Here is a 14761-nt window from a genome sequence, read left to right as displayed (position 1 = left end):
TTGTTGTTAACTGCAGCAACAAATCAGGCCCTCCTAAGCCCTTTGCACTTGAAACAACAACAGCTCCCTGTCTAATGATAACATGCAGGCATATTCTTAGCTCCTTCCTCCTGTTGTGCTAAAGTAGTCTCCATGTTCCCAGAGTGAAATCATTCATACTAACATTCTCCAACAATTTACTTTTAAAGCTGTTTAAGAAGTACTATCCGAGGGAGCTCTTTGAGGAGTCCTAATCCTAACTTTCTCTCAAGACTCCGAGACCCAGCTGCTCTAACTGGATTAGGAATCTTTTTTTTTTTTTTCCAATGTTTGATCTCAACAAAGTTTGGGTGTGATGAAATCAAAGTGGCAGGTTCCATTTCGGAGTTATTTGTATTTGAACTTCCTTATGGCTAAATCCACAGTAATTCCAGGGGTAAAATCTTTCACTGTAAATGTCATGCTGATGCAATGTCGTCTTGGGAACGCAGCGATGGAAGAAAATAATATTAATTATTTTTATGAGCTTTTATTTTAATGGGCTAAAACTTGCAGGGTCATGTTGAGCATCAGGGAAGGAGAAAAGAGCAGCTATTTTGTTCTGTCAGTCACGTGTAAAGAAGTCACAAATCATAACAACTAATGTGAAGTGAAACTGGATTGATTTCTTCAAGCAAAGTATCGCATTTGTGCATCTCTCTAGTGACCTGTGGCCCCTCAAATGACCTATGTCAGGAAGCACATACTATTAACGGCCTGCTCCATCATATGCTTCACTAACTATAAGCTAATGAAAGGACCAGGTTTATCAAGATTAATTAGCACAAGAATATGGATGAAATATAGCAATTCGGGCAATGTAACAATATAATTAGTACAGCCTAGCTATGTCTCACATGTAGAGATCGGATTTTCCAGGTGGTTTTCAAGTCATTCATTTAAAGTCCACCTTTTACAAAAAATAATAAATGAACATATATTTGCAGTAAAAAATTTGCATTTTTTTTTTTTTTTTGCAAATCAGCCCGCAAAAGCATTGCAACTGAGATCAGAGGATGGCACGTGCAATGCCAGGCTCCTGCACACTTTTCCTCCAGCTTTATGCCTATACAGATGTACAGACTTTCAGTTAGAGTGCTGGAGGAAGTGTTAATGGGACAGTGGCTGTGAGGGAGAATATCCCCCACATGCTATCGTTGGGGTGTGGGAGGCAGATGTCCCATTTGCACCATGTTACACACTAAATATGACTGTAACATACTGCATAACATGCTCCAGAAAGTGGAGTTAGCCTTCCAATGAAAGTAGATTTAAACCCTAAGTGTATGATATTCTGTTTGATAAAGCATTGTGTATCATAAACAACTCCCTTGTGGGTGGGGCCTAAGGCACTCCAAAGGAGAACTCTGGAAACTTTGCTTGCTAATGCCCAACTAAGCAGGTGAAGGCAGCGGTCATGAGAAATCTACATTAAGGTGGCATTCCCACGTAGAAGCGAGCACATGTCGTGGCACAATTAACTCTTCGTGACTCATCCTCTTCACACCAGTGTTACATTTGACTAACTGTACACAGTGTTTCACACATGGTGAAGCACTTGCAAGGGAATACCGCAGAGCCTGTATTCTGCTCTCCAGCCTTGCTTTGACGACACCTCACTTCCATTTTGAGGATCCTCTCTCCTAATTCTTCCCGTGACTTCCCGGCAGGGAAGGGGGTTTCACTCAAGGTCCCCCTTGCTACCATAGCACTCCATCATCCTTACACATTCACTCCAAACATTTGCCAGCTAGCATCTCTAGCACCTGACACTCCCCCAGTAACTTATGGCAATGGCAAGGTGATCCTTCCCCCTCTGCAGCATTCTCCACGTGTAAGCCTTTGGTAGCACTCATCCACTGCAGCATTCTTCATGTGTAAGCCTTTGGTAGCACTCATCCACTGCAGCATTCTTCATGTGTAAGCCTTTGGTAGCACTCATCCACTGCAGCATTCTTCATGTGTAAGCCTTTGGTAGCACTCATCCACTGCAGCATTCTTCATGTGTAAGCCTTTGGTAGTACTCATCCACTGCAGCATTCTCCATATGTAAGCCTTTGGTAGTACTCATCCACTGCAGCATTCTTCATGTGTAAGCCTTTGGTAGTACTCATCCACTGCAGCATTCTTCATGTGTAAGCCTTTGATAGTACTCATCCACTGCAGCATTCTCCATGTGTAAGCCTTTGGTAGTACTCATCCACTGCAGCATTCTCCATGTGTAAGCCTTTGGTAGTACTCATCCACTGCAGCATTCTTCATGTGTAAGCCTTTGATAGTACTCATCCACTGCAGCATTCTCCATGTGTAAGCCTTTGGTAGTACTCATCCACTGCAGCATTCTCCATGTGTAAGCCTTTGGTAGTACTCATCCACTGCAGCATTCTTCATGTGTAAGCCTTTTGTAGTACTCATCCACTGCAGCATTCTCCATGTGTAAGCCTTTGGCAGCACTCATCCCCTGATATAAGCTTTGTTCTTTTGAAAAATGCCATTACATGCATCCCCTTTTGGTAATAACTTCAGACCAGACACCTTTGAATGAACTAGGAACTTTTACTGAGAAGCATGAAGTTGACATATTACAGTCTTTACAGTTAACTCTTTCTCACGCTAACTCTCCTTCCTTCAATGTACCGCTTTCAGCATCAAAAATCTGACATAATCATACTGCCAGGGAGGTTAAAGTCCTAAATCGTCTGTAATATCTGTGTTCCAGTGTTGTCCCTCCACTCACTCCCTCTACCTTTTCATTTACAAAGCAGTAATATCACAGGTTGTGCATAGCAAAGCAAACGGAGAGGTTGGAGGTACAACAACAGAATTGGTAATAAAGTAAGAAAATACAGATTCAACAGTTGTTATAGAACACATTAAAGGTTAAAAAAATCATAAAAGCCAATGTGCCTGGAGTTGGGCTTTAAATATTCACAATTATTGTGTCTAAGCATCACATTTTGAAAGAGAAATTTGGGAATACCAAAAAAATATATCATACAAATTGCAGATGTGCCCCACAGACACAGTCTGCCCTGAAAACACTGAACGATCAAACACCACTGAACGCTCAGTTCTCCCCCTCCACTCTGATCAGAGATCCGTGACTGTCAGTCCCAGGCTCTCTGCTCTGCTTCTCCAGCCCTCACTGGAGTGCCAGGCTGTGGAGAGGGTGGAAAGGGCATGCCGCTGAGAGGCTGAGCCAGGTGCGGGTCCAGGCATCTGGGTGGATCCCAACTGTAAAATGCGGGTCACAGGAGTGCAGAACAATTTGCACTCTTGTGATCCATAGGAAAAGTATACCCAAAAGAGCCATCTTTGATTTATACCCTGGGTTCTAGACTTTTGCATGAACTGATCTGGCATAAGTATGAAAATCAGTAGTACTGACATCACTGTGATTTTACTTTCTTTATGCTGGTTTCAGATCAGTTACTTGATAGGTTAAAGGATCAGAAAGACAGACAGGAAAAATTAATTTTTAATAGGAGGTCAGCAATGGCACCCATACTTTTAATCAAGTTTTTGTTCAGCTTTTGTTCGCATGCCAAAGCCACAATGCTGTGCTTCATGGCCATGACAAAAAATGAAACTTCATGTCGCTTTCGGCAGGCAGTACCACCATTGAACGCAACCCATTTAACTGTATGAGAGCTACACCTCGTACACTGCAGATTGATTTTCATAGGGGCAGCAAGGGCTGCTGCGCATGTCAGAATGAACCCTTAGACCACCTTAAAATTCACTTTGTCCCCTTGTCCACAGGAGTGATGAGAAGAAGCCCTGTGTAAGGCACTTTGGTTAGAGCTTATACAGGGCTGGGGACTCTCTTACCACCCCCACATGACAGGGTGCCAGGTGATTTGCCCTTCGGATCCCAGCTCTGCTTTTTGTAGGAAATTAGGTAAGTGACAGTGTTTAGGAGGTGCTTTGTGCCATCAGTATCATGGGTAGAGCTGAGGTGGGTCCAGGTCCAAACTAAGAAGTCAGCTGTCATTCCTGGGTAAAAAAATGTTACCTGGGGGTGCAGTTACTCTTTGGGTGCAGTAGTACAGAGCCCAGGCCGGCCTGATGATACACCCACATGGTTGTTTCCATGACAGACTGGGCTAAGAGGAAGCAGAACGAATGACTGCTCACACTCACTAGCAGTTCAAAGCCAACTTTAGTAAATAAAATTCTGAAAGATTAATAGCAAAGGCAACTTTTAGATTAAGGGTTTTTTTTTTTTTTTGCACGCATTTATTCAACTTCTCATTTTTTCCATAGTGACAGCCAGTACTGTAGACTGTTCTGTAATGGCCCCTGAGATCCTATTGTATTGCTTCCATCTGCAAATGAAAAAAAAGACTGTGATTCATTCTATTGTGCAAATTCCATTTATACGAATAACGCATACCTTGAATGAAAGCCAATTGCCTTTTCCCTGTTATCCTAATAATATAAAACATATGCTGAAAGGAAATAATGAGGGGAAAGGAATAAGTATGGAAATGATATAACAATTCTACCAGATGTTCTGACTTTTTTCCTTCAGTTTCTTCTTGCATCTTTAATACTAAATAACAGATAAAACACGGCAAAAAAGGTTTTCAAGAAATAAAGGGGAGAAAAAAGTATATATCTATGTTTTTATTTTCAACTGTAATAATCGAATAGCATTAATTACACATTTTCTTTCTCAAATTCTTTGCACACCCATTTTTTATCTCTCAGGAAAAGATCCTGATCTTTTAAAACTAGAGCAATCCATTAAAGGACAGGTCTTAGGGCCCATTCACAAAACAATATAGTGTGCTTTAACACGCTTATTTGTGCATTGAGTAACTTTGGAATAAGCTGCCATGGCACCTTAATGGACAAAAAATTAGGACCAGCCCTATTTTTTAACCACTTGCCTACCAGGCACTTACACCCCCTTCCTGTCCAAGCCATTTTTCAGCTTTCAGCGCTGTCGCAATTTGAATGACAATTCCATGGTCGTGCTACACTGTACACAAACAAATTTTTTATCATTTTCTTCACACAAATAGAGCTTTCTTTTGGTGGCATTTAATCACTGTTGGGTTTTTTATTTATTTACTTTTTTACAAAAAAAAAATAAGACCACAAATTTTGAAAAATAAATGTTTTTTTACTTTTTTTCTGTCAGTAAATTTTGTAACTAAGTAATTTTTTGCCTTCACTGATGTGCGCTGATGAGGCAGCATCGATGGGAACTGATAGGCTGAACTGGTGGGCATTGATGAGGCGGCACTTATGGGCACTGATGAGGCGGCACTTATGGGCACTGATGAAGTGGCACTGATGAGGAAGCACTAATATGCTGCACTTATGGGCACTGATAGGTGGCACTGATATGTGGCACTGATGAGCACTAATAGGCGGCACTGATGGGCACTGTTAGGTGGCACTGATGGGCACTAATAGGCGGTACTGGTGGGCACTGATAGGCGGCAGTGGCGGGCACTGATAGGTGGAACTGGTGGGCATGGAAAGGCGGCATGGATAGGTGGCACGGATAGGCAGTACATATGGGCACTGATGGGCATTGATGGACAGCAGTGATGGGCAGCACTGATAGGCGGCACTGATTGCCAGCACTGACTGGCATGGCTAATGGGCACTGATTGGTGGCACTGGTGGGCAGTGGTGGGCACTGATTGCTGCCACTGGTGGGCACTGTATGCTGGCATTGGTGGGCAATGTTGGGCACTGTATTCTGACACTATATTTCTTTATTATAATCAGAGCACTGATGATCAGTGCCCTGATTACATTCCTACGTGTCCCCCTGTGAGGAGATGCCGCTGATCGGCTCTTCTCTCCTCACACTCTGGCAGTGTGAGGCGAGGAGAGACGATTACCGGCACTTCCTTGTTTACATGTGACCGGCTGTGATTGGGCACAGCTGATCACATGGTTAAAGAGCCGCGGACGCGGCTCTTTACACAGATCGAGGTTTCACTTGCACGGTTTAGGAGATATCAGCATGTGCCAACGTCATCGGCACATGCGCACTGAAGCAATGGCACGTTCATGCCGTTGCTTCAGCTAGTGTGCCGTTACCGGCATGCGCAGGAGTGACGTCATTGCGGCTCCGGCCAATCACAGCGCTGGAGCCCAGGATACCTGGGCCAGCCGGAGCTGTGTACTGGGACTGCTGCGGGGGGTTCGATCTAAGGTCAGTATTTCATAATGAGCTAGTATGCTATGCATACTAGCTCATTATGCTTTTGTCTTACAGTTTTTTTTTGGGGGGGGGGTTTACATCCACTTTAAAGTGGTTCTAAAGGCTCAAGGTTTTTTATACATTAGTAGGAGAACCAGGTGCAGAATATTTTAGGACAAGGGAATGGAGTTTATTGAGAAGGAGCGGGTGGTCAACAGTATTGAAAGCCGAAGAGAGGTCAAATAGTAGGGGTATGGAGAAGTGGGCATTGGTTTTAGCAGTTAGTAAATTGTTATTGAGTTTTAGTAGGGCAGTTTCTGTGAAGTGCCACACTGGGAACCCAGACTGTAAGGGGTCAAGAAGGTTGTTTTCAATGAGGTAGAAGCTCAGACAGTTGTAGACTAAGCATTCTAAAAGTTGAGAGGTGAATGGGAGCAATGAGATGGGTCTTAAGTTGGTCAGGTTACTGGGGTCCAGTGAGGGAATTATATGTATAGGAGTGATCTGTGCATGCTTTAGAGGGGAGGGGAAGGTGCCAGTAGAGAGGGAGAGATTAAAGATGTAAATGAGGGAGCATAGGATTGAATAAGAGGGTGATTGTAGTAGTTGTGAGGGAAAAAGATCCAGGGGACAATTGGTTAGATAAGCATCTGAGAAAAGTTATGCAACTTCTTCAGTAGTAGCCAGTTCAAAAGAGATATTTCTAAAATATAATGCAGTACTTGTACATAAGAACATAAAGTAATGCTTTTATTATGTACTAAACATCAATACATGAGTGATTCTATAGTGTACTGTGTGATTTAGAACAACCTGAATTCTTCTAACACCTATCACAGGTTTAGAGCAATCAGGAGTTAAACTCCAAGTAAAACTTAGGGCAGCTCAATAGTTATTTACTTGTAAAAGGATTGGAAATTCTGCATAGCCAGCCTGTGTCCAAAGCTAGCCATACACGGGTCATGGGCCGATTGAGAGAAAATCAAACAATTCCCCCATCCACGCTAAGCAACGTGGAGGGGGGAAAACAACGCTGCCAGCTGTTGAATTCCTGAACAGTGACTGCATCTAAAAGGCCAATCATTTTCCACATGGCCCAGTTGTTTTTTTAAATTCTTTCTTCTAGCCAGCAAAGATGCTTGCAGGGCCACCTGAAACTTGAATTATGGCTTCATAAGGAATCAGCCAAAACTTAAGCCATCCTTGGCCGGTATTATACACATTCTCTACACTACACAACCAGAAAGGTGATATAAATTGTTCCTGATTAGGCAATTGCAGGCTCAGCAATTAAGCTTCCTATGTCATGTCTATGTTTGACAATATATATAAATCCTAAGTGAATGACAATTCATTATATACAACACCATGTATAAAAAAAAATAGCTTTTTTAAGGAAATATTTGTTTACATATGATCAGCTGCAGCCTCTTTGCAGCCACCTCCTGAGTACATGTACCACAGTGATTGTAGTTCTCAATATGGGTTTCCTGTTGGTGGCAACAGTAGATCATACCTGTATAATATGTTAAAACAGCCCCCTGTATTATTCATCAGGTCCCTGATCACCCTATAACAGTAAGGCCCCTTTCACACTGGGGTGGTTTGCAGGCGTTATTGCGCTAAAAATACCGCCTGCAAACCGCCCCTGTTTGGGGCTTTCACACTGAAGCGGTGTGCTGACAGGACAGTAAAAAAAGTCCTGCGAGCCACATCTTTGGAGCGGTGAAGGAGCGGTGTGTTCACCGCTCCAAAACCGCTCCTGCCCATTGAAATCAATGGGACAGCGCGGCTATACCGCGGCAATACCGCGGCTATAGCCGCGCTGTACGAGCGGTTTTAACCCTTTTTCGGCCGCCAGCGGGGGTTAAAACCGCACCGCTAGCGGCCGAATATAGCCGCAAAAACGACGGTAAAACAGCGCTAAAAATAGCGCTGTTTTACCGCCGACACCCCCACCGCCCCAGTGTGAAAGGGGCCTAAGTGCCTGAACAGAGACCTTCTTGACAGGATAAACAGGTATTATTTCAATAAAAGCTGCAGATTTAAAATGTTGAAAATTGCTTTTAAAATGATTTTAACAGTAAAACAGAACTACACTGCATGTGAGCACCACAAAATCAAAAACCAAGCAAACTCACCCATCCATCCATGTCTCCATGCTTTATTTTGTTGATAGATCACTTTGAAATACACCCATCAGCATTTCTAGCCATGACCATCTTGAGAGAGGCATGTAGCATTTAATTCCTGGAATTCATTTGCCCTTAGCTTAGACATGCAGGCAGGAGGGCGTGCTTAATTGAGAAAACCCCTCCTTCCCTCTTGAAGACACCTGGGATGTATGACATCAGAAACCAGGAAGTAACTGCAGAAATGTAAAAAAAAAAGTTTAAAAGTAAGTAAATATGATATACTTTACTGTCTTTTTACTGATGCTAGCAGCATAAGGTTTAAAAATAGTCACTGTTGATTGAGAGAGTGAAGTTCCACTTTAAAGTGTTTTTTATTGAGTGATTGGGTTTCTTAATACTTTAGACAAAAGGGAGGAGTACCTTTAGGGCCTGTTCATACCAGACATATGATCATGCATTTTGCTGCATACACCGGGGTAAGTATTTCTAATTGAATGTATGCACACCAATGCATTGCGTTGTGGTGCTTTAGGAAAAGTCCTGCAGGCTGCATCTTTGACTTGATGACCTGCAGTTTGAAAATTTAGTCAAATTAAATGGAGTCTTTTAAAAACCCAAAGCAATGTCAGCGCACATTAACATAACATATGATAATACAAGTATTCTGGTGTAAATGCCTCTTTCTTGCCCTCAAGCACTTCTTTTAATGCTATTCTTAAGGTGGCAAATGATTTGCATATCAAAGAGTATGGGCACTGAGAGGTCACAGTACTACAAAACATAACCTCCAGCCATTTAGCCATTTTCTCAGTTCTGCTTTGACATTTATGTGCTGGAGAAGACATCCACCATCTCTACCAGTAGAAGAATGTAAGTGTGGTGGGCTAGCTGCAACCTTTTTTGGTTAATGAAATGTGCCAATCTGTAAATGCTATATGTAGAATGCCCAAAGTATGAAACCAATGTCATAGAGACACTGTCGTTTGACTGTCTCCTGATAGCCCCAGCCCTGGCAAGATATATTCATCCATCTGCACTCCTTCACTGCATCTCCCCATTCCGTGGAAGCCATCACTTTAATATACTAACAGATAGGGACTTCCAGATATGAAAGTTTTCCCTAAACACAATTTGTATTCCTTTACAATGTCCCTTTGATCTTGCTAGAAAGATTGACTAGTCTATTATAAGCACAACCCCCTCCTCCTTGCATGCCATAGCCTTCTCCTCTTCCAGAAGTGTCCAATTACCATCTGTGCAAGCAGCTCCTCCATACCTTCCATCACCTCCCTACATATCCTTTTATGTAGCTGCCAGGGTAGGAGGGAAGGAAACTAGTATAGAGTGTCACTTGATTGACAGTTCTGAATCTGCTGGGGCTGCTGATGTTATATCCAAGATGGCAGCTCCATCAGGGCATTCAGCCAGGCAGGCTGTTACAGGTAACATGTATTAAATATGTTAAATGCACATATAATATTGTGGGATTGTTTGGCCTAGTAATGGGGGGTCTCTGTAATACTGGGTGCACACATGACACTGGTCTTGTAGTTCATTCTGGGCATTCTAAAGAGGAACTACAGCTGTAGCTTTTCCTTGAGTGACTGTCTTTCTCTAACTGAATCTCCATATGACCCAATTGCAATAGGGGAAGGGGGTGTGAGCTAACTAGAAACAAAAATGAAATATTTTAAATTGCACTTTTTAGTCCTAAAATATATATATATTAGAAGGCCAGTATGGTGGCCTGAATTTATGCAAGGAGCCTGGGGGAGGGGGGGGGGGTATTTAACCACTTTAACCCCGGAAGGATTTGCCCCCTTCATGACCAGGCCATTTTTTGCTATACGGCACTGCGTCGCTTTAATTGCCAATTGCACGGTCGTGCGATGCTGTACCCAAACAAAATGTACATCCTTTTTTCCCCGCAAATTTTTCCCCGCTTTCTTTTGGTGGTATTTGATCGCCTCTGCGGTTTTTATTTTTTGCGCTATAAACAAAAAAAGAGTGACAATTTTGACAGAAACACAATATTTTGTACTTTTTGCTATAATAAATATCCCCCAAAAAATTTCTTCATCAGTTTAGGCTGATATGTATTCTTCTACATATTTTTGGTAAACAAAATCGCAATAAGCGTATATTGATTGGTTTGCGCAAAAGTTATAGCGTCTACAAAATAGGGGATAGATTTATGGCATATTATTTATTTTTTTACTAGTAATGGCGGTGATCTGTGATTTTTATCGGGACTGCAACATTGCGACGGACACATCGGACACTTTTTTTTTGGACCAATGACATTTATACAGCGATCAGAGATAAAAATAGCCACTGATTACTGTATAAATGTCACTGGCAGGGAAGGGGTTAACACTAGGGGGCAATCAAGGGGTTAACTGTGTTCCCTATGTGTGTTTCTAACTGTGGGGGAATGTGGCTGACTAGAGGAGGAGAGAGATCGTTGTCCCTACTTAGTAGGAACACACAATCTCTCTGCTCTCCCGACAGAACGGGGATTTGTGTGTTTACACACACAGATCACGGTTCTCGCTCTGTCATTAGTGATCGCGGGTGCCCGGCGGCCATTGCGCCCACCGGGAATGTGGATTGGCTCTGGGGAAACACGCTGCGAGCGTGCCTCCGGGGAAACACGCTGCGTGCGCCTGCTACAGCATCTTAAAGAGCCAACGTACAGCTACGACGGCTCGCCCAGGGGAGCCAACTTGCAGTATAACTGCGGCGGCTGGTCGGGAAGCGGTTAAGCAGCCCACTCACCTGTGTCCCTTGTTGGTTCCAGTGCATGATACCCTCCCTCCCATCCCCTTTACAGGGAACTTCCCTCACATCCCTCTTCTATCAACCATTACTTATCTTGGGTATGCCCCCTTTTTGGTGTACCAACCAGTTGACCAGGGCACACCTCAGGTCTATGTTATGTTGTGAGTCTTGTGGCGTCTTTATGTGGTTTTACGTCTATCTCGGTTGGAGGGCTCCGACTATAAACATATATATATATATTTATATATATATATATATATATATATATATATATATATATATATATATATATATATATTTGACTGGTACATCTCTGGACTTTGACTTGTTATACCAGGATGATGCCTGCATCATCTCAGTATTGTTTTTTTCAGCCTGCTATTCTGTAGGGCCTCTGTTTAAAAAAAAATATATATATGTTTGAGGGTTCTAAGTAAATTTCTAGCAAAAAATACAGATTTTTACATGTAAACAAAAAGTGTCAGATAAGACCCGATCTTAAAGTGGATATATATATATATATATATATATATATATATATATATATATATATATAAAAACTGCTGAGGGAAACATTACCAAGTCTTTGTTCCAAGAAAAAGGTCAGGCCCACCTTACCTCCATTGCATGTGATCACTGCATATGGCTACCTCCATTGTCCATGCCAAAGGAGCAAATCCAATATTTCATAATTTTATTTAAAACTTTATTTTTTTGAAAATGTACACATACCTTTATCATCTTGTCTTGGTGTTTGTATATGGACTTGGGGCAAAAGAATGACGAAAAAAATGAAAAAAAAAAAAAAATCACAAAGGAGATGAATGGCAAGTCATGATAATAATTATATTTTAAACAGAGGATTTTTTAATAGCATAGCATGCACCCTACCTACTCTGCTGCCTCTCATTCCTTCAAAATATTTCCATACGGAAAATTTTACCCAAAGTGTCAGTTTCATTATTTCTCTACCTTTTTTTTTTTTTCATTAGGCCAGATAGTTGAGACCGAATGCCAAAACAAACTGCCTGGAAAGATCTTATGAAATCATTTCTCTTTGCAAATCCATAAAATCGCTTTGGAGTCCTTATCAATAGAGCTGCTTGAAGTGAGAGCAGAAGTCGTTGAATTATGATGTGCTGGTTTTAATGAAATTCCTCTCCTGCTGAGATGTTCCCTGCAGACTTTCCATATTTCAGCATGGGAAAGGTTTGATGCTTTCCTGTCAGTGCCAAGAGTTAATTGAAAACATTTCGGGATAACTTCAGGTTGGGGGCCAGGACTTTAATTCCCTCATTATTCTTAGACAATAATAGGGCAGCAATGCAATTATTAATAGACGGGGCTGGATCCTCTTAAAATGATGTGTTTTACAGACAGGCTCCTCACATTCACTGTGCACACTATGAAATAATTAGCAAGAGAATAAGGAGAGTGTAATTTAAACATTATGCGGTTTTACTTTTGTTCTCACCAATAGGATGGTTGCAGATAACAATAAACTTTCCTTGTACGGATTAGATTGAGGTCATGTTGAGCCACTGTTTTAAAACTAGTTGTGTATTGAGAATTTCTGATTTGCTTATTTTTCTTTGAACCCTTGAAAGCCTAAACTACAGGTTACCTTACAGTATATAAAGCAACAACAAAATATTGTCCTCCTGTATACAAATTTCAGCCACTGTAATGTAAAGTTTGTTACAAACTTAACCTAAGCAACTTAAGCAACTTAACCTAATGCATAGACAGACAGTAAATTTGTTGAAAAACAGTAGATCTAGACATTTAGCCAGCTGAAGCTATAGATAAACCAAGTGGTTGATTTACTAAAACTGGAGAGTGCAAAAACTTAGCAGCTGATTGGCTACCATGCACAAGTTGCACCAGATTTTGCACTCTCCAGTTTTAGTAAATTAACCTCCCATATGTTCTTGCAAAAGTCAAGCTTGGACCTCCTCCCAAATCTTCCTATAGATCAGCTAGGCTTCCCCATCATATAACAGGACCAACAGACAAGATGTAGAGGCAGGGCCAAAGCTGACTTTTACAGAATTTTAAATTTGCTTGTAACTTTAAAGCAGCCCAAAGATTAGTCGAAAACCAAAAACTTCTGTTGAACGAAAAATGAAAATGTTCATTTTTTCATGCAAATGTGCCATCATTGTTTCCAAATTTGCCCCGCTAAAACAACCATTTGTTTCATCATCTGCGGAAATAATGTAATGTATTTTGACCTCATCTATCCCCCTACTGTACACACTCCCTCTGTACACTCCCCTTGTCTATTCAAATCATGGCGCCTGAGTGAAAACATTATTCTTTTCTTGCTGCAGAGTAATCCACTTTGGTTGCAGACACTATGGCACTTTATGTACAAGCCTTCCATTAGCCTACTTCAGGGGTCTCCAAACTATGGCCCTTCAGTTGTTCAGGAACTACAATTCCCATCATGCCTGGTCATGTCTGTGAATGTCAGAGTTTTACAATGCCTCATGGGATGTGTAGTTCCGCAACAGCTGGAGGGCTGTAGTTGGGAGATCCCTGACCTACTTGATTCTTGGTGCTGGAAATGCATTAGTACATAAGGTGTCATCTATTTTCATTATAATGCAAGCACATATTTTCTATTCCACTCTGCGGGCAGACACATATTTTGTTCTTAATGCCTGCTATTCATACATGTTTATTGTTACGTATAAAAAAAATTTCTTGACAATGAATGTTCTCATATGATTCCCCCCATCAATGATTAGAAATCCATTTGTTGTTTAAAAAAACAATCCAACATATTCACGCACTTTCAGCTGCGGGATGAAAATTGCATGTTGCAGCGGGCACACCAATTATGTGAAAAACAAACAATCTGCTTATCGACAATCATTTTAGTTTAGTTTTTTACGCGTCTATAGCCTGCTTAACCCCATTCGCGCCAACTACCTCTCGGCCCTTTAAGAGTTCTAAAAGCCAGGAGGCAAAGACAGGCATTTGGGTCATGTGACCGCTGTGATTGGCTGCCACAGTGGTCACATGTTGTGAAATCTCCCGATGGCACCTATGCATCAGAAGCTTACCGTTTCCCGCCGGCCACCGTGCTGAGAGCATGGTCTCAGCACGGTAGGTGGTTTACACAGGGCCGCATATATGCGCCCGCTCTGCGTTAAGGCCCATCCGATGAGCGGCTGCATATATACGTGTGGCAGACATGAAGAGGTTAAGGCTTCTGAATCTACAGCCTGAGAAAAATAAACTTATCAAAACAGTTAACATGTATATGCTTAAAAAAAAAGCTGGTTTCCAACATTCTTTCATTTATAATTGTATAAGTATATTGGGGCAACCACATTTATCCATACCACATGCATGCCCTGACTCTTGCTTGGCAATGATCCACAGTTATCTAGTTGTTTAGCAGAAATCACAGTAATCACACTAAAGCTGGCCGTACACAAAGCTAATTTTGGGTTGGTTTCTGAAGAACCAGTCAAAATTGGCCCAGTGGATAGCCCTGTCAGCACCTACCCGACATCCCTAACTTGAAGAATCAAAGGAGCTGGACAAAAATTGTTGCCAGAATAGCACCTGCATCCAATCAGATGCAGGCACTGGTCAGGTATTTTGATAGCCAGCTGTTAAAGTACAATAGCCAGAGCAGGAGATT

At 41.8% G+C, this 14761-nt stretch overlaps 1 long non-coding RNA gene across 1 annotated transcript; it reads right to left on the bottom strand.

Annotated features, from left to right (window-relative positions):
* Positions 1 to 2554: 2554 nt before the first annotated feature.
* LOC141140694 (uncharacterized) lies at positions 2555 to 8549 on the bottom strand. Its single transcript, XR_012243989.1, has 2 exons — positions 8329 to 8549; positions 2555 to 4346 (listed from the first exon to the last, which is right to left on the bottom strand). It is a non-coding gene; the product is annotated as an uncharacterized lncRNA (long non-coding RNA).
* Positions 8550 to 14761: the final 6212 nt, after the last annotated feature.

This window comes from Aquarana catesbeiana, linkage group LG01, assembly GCF_042186555.1.
Source record: "Aquarana catesbeiana isolate 2022-GZ linkage group LG01, ASM4218655v1, whole genome shotgun sequence".
Classification (NCBI taxonomy): domain Eukaryota; kingdom Metazoa; phylum Chordata; class Amphibia; order Anura; family Ranidae; genus Aquarana; species Aquarana catesbeiana.
Note: the sequence above shows the minus strand (reverse complement) of the source record. Positions and strands in the feature narration are given on the sequence as shown.